Source organism: Bos indicus, chromosome 8, assembly GCF_029378745.1.
Source record: "Bos indicus isolate NIAB-ARS_2022 breed Sahiwal x Tharparkar chromosome 8, NIAB-ARS_B.indTharparkar_mat_pri_1.0, whole genome shotgun sequence".
In the NCBI taxonomy this organism is placed as follows: Eukaryota; Metazoa; Chordata; class Mammalia; order Artiodactyla; family Bovidae; genus Bos; species Bos indicus.
In genome coordinates this window covers 96,328,149-96,333,818 of record NC_091767.1, presented here as the reverse complement: position 1 = coordinate 96,333,818, position 5,670 = coordinate 96,328,149, and the positions used below count along the sequence as shown (strand labels likewise).

Here is a 5,670-nt window from a genome sequence, read left to right as displayed (position 1 = left end):
GCCGTGGCTCCGGGCCAAAGTATGTGCCTCCCGCCGGAATGCACGGCCCACAAACTCCTCCCTGAAGCCTCGTCCCTACGGTTTGGTTCTGTGGGCGTGTTTGTATGTGCCGGTGCCCACGTGGCATGTTTTGTTGTGGTGGTGGCGGTGGCTGTGGCTGTTTTTGTTGTTATTTGGGCCAATGACAACAGAGGCCTCGCTGGCTGGAGGCTGCTTTCCACTCTTGGCAGTTTCCAGACTCCCAGACAGGAAATTCTCCTAACGATTGCAGCTGTGAATTGGCCCATTTTTCTGGAAAGGGGATAAAGACAAAAGTTCTGTGGGATCTTTCACTTCTCTCGCACAAGCAAGGACACGTTGAGCACAAACAGGGACCTGCAAGGAGATGGGGGTTGAACTGCAGTGGGGCTGGGAGAAGAGAATGTGCTCTTGGAGCATGCGCAGTGGAGCTCCCCGCGTCCTGATGTCAAATTGCCCCGCGAGTGACACTGCTCTGGGTCCCACTGGGGATTCGGCAGTTTGAACCCATTTGACAGTCAATAGAGACTCGCTTCCATTCATTTTTTTTCAGCGAAAATCCCAGAGCTGGCTCTGTGGCTGGTCGTTTACTGGGGAGTGAGGATGCGCCAGAAAACAAAACTGGCAAGGTGTAAGCCTCACGGAACTAACAACTGGGTAGACAAAACACAAGTGAGCAAACACGTATCACAGTCACACCCTTGGCAGTGTTTTCCATGCAACTTAACAGGCTGCCATGGTAGAGATGGATGGTGATGGTGATGATGGTTCCCAATTTGTAATGTGTTCTTCTTAATGTGCCAAGCACTGTTCTGAAGGCATTTCTCACTTCATAATATCTCTTTGGGAAGAATACTATGCAAAAGGACATTTGGAGTGATCAGGAAAGGCCTCTCTAAGGACAAGAAATCTGAATTGAGATGTGGAGGACACAAAAGAACCAGCCATTTAAAGAGCCAAGGGAAGGGGACTGCAAGGACGAAGGTCCTGAGGTGGAGCAGAGCGTAAGTGTATCCAGGTCATTGAGAAAGACCTATAGAACAGGGGTGACCTGACCTGTGGGACAGGGTGTAGAGGTAAGATGGTGACCAGAGTGGGAACTGGGGAGACTGGAATGGTATGGGGTGAACTTTTGAAGTAGTCAGGGCCCTTGTGAGGACCAGGTCCTAGAAAGGGAAATGAGAATGGGAAGCCATCGTTGGATTTATAGCTGAGAAGAGACATGATTTGAATTACATTTTTGTTTGTTTGTTTGTTTGAATTGTTTATTAACTTACCAGATTACAAAAATAATCCTGGTAGATACCTTAGTTCATCCTTCTAATAAGCTTGTTGATCTGGTCTTCCCTGTTGCCAGCATCTCCACCTTCTACAAAATGAATGGTCTTTTTCTTCATTCCAGCTTGTGGAAAAGACAATTTAAAGGGCCATAGGAAGTTGTTTGCTTCTTTGAAATGTTTTCCAACAGTATAGATCTCATGAATCAGATCCTCCATGCAGATGATTCCGTATTTCCCAAGAGATGGAGCAATCAGTGCATTGTCTGTCAGGGCAATTCGCTTTTTGTTGATTTTGCCATAACCACGCTTGTAGATCAATTCATTTACAGACTTCGGATTTGGGTAGCCCCAGCTCAACATTCCAGAGAAAGCAATGGCACCCCACTCCAGTACTCTTGCCTGGAAAATCCCATGGACGGAGGAGCCTGGTAGGTTCCAGTCCATGGGGTCGCTAAGAGTCAGGCATGACTGGGCGACTTCACTTTCACTTTGCACCTTCATACATTGGAGAAGGAAATGGCAACCCACTCCAGTATTCTTGCCTGGAGAATCCCAGGGACAGAGGAGCCTAGTGGGCTGCTGTCTATGGGGTTGCACAGAGTCGGACATGACTGAAGCAACTTAGCAGCAGCAGCAGCAGCAGCAGCAGCTCAACATTCAGAAAACTAAGATCATGGCATCTGGTCCCAACACTTCATGGGAAATAGTTGGGGAAACAGTGGAAACAGTGTCAGACTTTATTTTTTTGGGCTCCAAAATCACAGATGGTGATTGCAGCCATGAAATTAAAAGATGCTTACTCCTTGGAAGCAAACTTATGACCAACCTAGATAGCATATTGAAAAGCAGAGACATTACTTTGCCAACAAAGGTCCATCTAGTCAAGGCTATGGTTTTTCCACTGGTCATGTATGGATGTGAGAGTTGAACTGTGAAGAAAGCTGAGCACTGAAGAATTGATGCTTTTGAACTGTGGTGTTGGAGAAGACTCTTGAGAGTCCCTTGGACTGCAAGGAGATCCAGCCAGTCCATTCTAAAGGAGATCAGTCCTGGTTGTTCATTGGAAGGACTGATGCTAAAGCTGAAACTCCAGTACTTTGGCCACTTCATGTGAAGAGTTGACTCACTGAAAAAGACTATGATGCTGGGAGGGATTGGGGGCAGGAGGAGAAGGGGACGACAGAGGATGAGATGGCTGGATGGCATCACTGACTCGATGGACATGAGTTTGGGTGAACTCCGGGAGTTGGTGATGGACAGGGAGGCCTGGCGTGCTGTGATTCATGGGGTCGCAAAGAGTCAGACACGACTGAGCGACTGAACTGAACTGAACTCAACTGATGCAATGTATGACTCCACAATTCTTAGCATGTTAATTGATGCCTTGTTGAGCTTCACAAAGGTGCTATTGAAGATCTGCCAGAGGTGAAGGAGCTGCAGCACCTTTCACACCTTTGGGCTCACACCGTTGATACCTCTGATCCTGATGACAAATGCCAATTTGGGTTCCACGGGTACATAGAAGTTGCAGGCTTTTCATGCCATCCTAGCCATTTGAATTTCAGTTCTGTACATACGTCTCTTTTCCTTGTGATAATGCTTAAGCTTTTTCATAGATAAGCTTCCTCCTTCCCTTTTGAAGCATCTTTTGGGCAAACTTCTTTCTCAGGTGCTTGATCTTAAGCTCTGTGAAATTCTTTCACTTTTTCTTAAGGGTTTCTGGCACACCAGGAACCTTCTTTTTCTTCTCTTCTGCACTCTCCATGGTTCCAGCTGGGAAAGAGGCTGGAATTACATTTTTAAAAGATTTGTTCATCTGTATTGGGGAACATGAGATGAATTGGATCATACAATGTGGAAGTGGAAGTATGGAAGGCTATCACTGGCAAGAAATGATGGTGACATGACTAAGGATGGTAACTATAGACATGGAGAAGTGGACGATTAGGTCTCCATGTTGGCGGTGGACACAAGAAGAGAGGTTGCTCAGCTAAGTTGGTGAGGTCTTGAGACTGAGTAGTCATGGGAGCACCCCACTTTCTGACTCTGGACATTTGATGGTGGCAGATGTGACATTCACTGGGATGGAAAGGACTGATGATGGACCAAGGGTTCCTCCACAGACAAAGAGTGTACCTGCTTTGTACACTGGAGAGGTCAGTGTCCAGTGAGGAAATCTGAAGCCTGGGATGAAGAAGAAATACCTTCCACTGAGGGGGAAAAAAGAACGACTGTATGATAGCAGGAGAATAATCACCTTACCTTTGTGAGATGATGTTGTGTACTTTAACATCTGTATCTTGTCTCATTTGTTCTTCACTCTAATATTGTGCTAGCATTATGATGGTTTCAATTTAAAGAAGGAGAAAACGAGACTTACAGAAGTGAACTGACTTTTCATGGTCACGCAGTTGGTAATACTAGTTATTGTCAACATGCATGGAAAACTAACTTTGTACCAAGCACTGGTTCTACATATTTTACATATGCTGGGTCTTCATAATCAACTAAGGTAGATATCACTTTTACCCCATTTTGCAGAGGGGAAACTGAGGCACGGAATGCTTAAATAATTTGTTCAAGGTTAGAATGCTTAAATAATTTGTTCAAGGGTATATAACTATCAGAATGTAACTATTTCTTTTATTATTATCATTAGTTTTTGGCCACGCTGGGTCTTTGTTGGGGCGTGCGGGCTTTCCCTAGCTGTGGTGCGAGGGGGCTTCTCAGCGTGATGCACAGACTTCTCTAGTTGTGTGGCATGGGCTGTAGAGCATGGCCTGAGTAGTTGGGTTCAAGGGCTTCGTTGCCCCGTGGCATGTGGAATCTTCCCAGCCCAGGGATTAAACCTGTGTTCCCTGCATTGGAAGGTGGATTCTCAACTACTGGACCATTAGGGAAACCTCAGAATATTATTTATCTCTAAATAACAAAAATAAGTTTCAAGTCTGGCTCCCTATTTGTGTTGTAAACCACCATGCTCTACTAGGTATGATTGAATTAGGGCTCTGAATCTCACAACCTTTTTACTATTCTGAGATGTTTCCTTGGTTCTACTTTTGATGATTACTCTTCTTCTCCCATGAATTTGTGTACCTGGGTCATCTACAGGTTTGCTATAGATAGCTAGATGACTGTTCCTCAAATATTTTCCTCCAAAGACTATATAGCATCATGATGTAACATCTGAAAAGAACTCTTTTGTTGAAGGGACATACCTGTTAATCCTATCAAAATTAAAAACAGAAAAGAAAACCTATGAACTAATTTGGTCTACATTTGTTGATTGATCAGAAACCATTTTTTTGTTCTGACTTTAAAATTAATATATGCATCTTGGAATAGGACTTCCCATTTTCTTGACAGTCCTAGGGCCAAGTAGGAAGAAGGCACGTATACAGTATATTAGTTTCATTTTCTTGTCTCATAAAAGATGGTCCATGCACATAGCAAAGAAGAAAGAATTAGGCCACAGACAATCCCCACATATTTCTTGATAAGGTTCTGTGGGTGATCACCTTGGCAGCATATTGAATGTACTTCCTGTCATATTTCTTCATTGAAGGCAGATAGGAGAGTGATTACTCCAACCTTCTTTGTGCATATGTATCTGATCAAGTTCTCTGACTGCAAGTGTGAGTGTGATGATGAACACGCATTCTGGCACTTCACAGCCTCCCAGAAAGTGGTTCTGTTCCTGAGTAGGGTTGAAATAACCACAGGCAATTTTTTTTTTTTTTTTTTTTTTGCTGTTGGTTAGTTGAGTAAGCATGGCATTAGGTCCTCATTCTGCTCATTCTGAAAATGTTCTATTGGTTTCTTGTACCCAGTTGGTGGTGAACAGCTGCCTCACCAGGATGTTTGTTCTGAAGATGAAGTGAGATGATTTCTCCATCTTGGCCTTCATTCAATCAGGTAGCTAGGACAAGAGAGGCAAAATGCTTACCTTATACTTATAACAAGTACTGCACAAAGCTGCTTCATGTTTTATCCAAAATATGCTCCTCCATTAGGCTTGGGAAACATTACGTTCTGTTTCTGCTGTGTATTGTCATACAAAAAGCTCTGATGAGGCCTATGGTAAAGAAACATGTTTGATTTTGCTGAACGTGGTCCTTCCCAAACTATCTACTGTCATCTATGCTGACAATCATTTGTGTGAATCATGCCCCAGCCAGATCATTCTTTAGCCCATTAAGGTGTATTGAGGGACTTCCTTCCCTGGTGGTCCAGTGGGTAAGAATCCACCTAGCATTGCAGGGGATAGGAGCTTGATCCCTGGTAAGGGAACTAAAATCCCACATGCCGCTGAGCAACTGAGCCAGTACGTTACAGCTGGAGAGTTTGTGCACCCCAACAATGATCCTGCGTG

At 44.3% G+C, this 5,670-nt stretch overlaps 1 pseudogene; it reads right to left on the bottom strand.

Annotated features, from left to right (window-relative positions):
• Positions 1-1,299: 1,299 nt before the first annotated feature.
• LOC109562730 (large ribosomal subunit protein uL30-like) lies at positions 1,300-3,063 on the bottom strand (annotated as a pseudogene).
• Between the last annotated feature and the right edge of the window lie 2,607 nt (positions 3,064-5,670).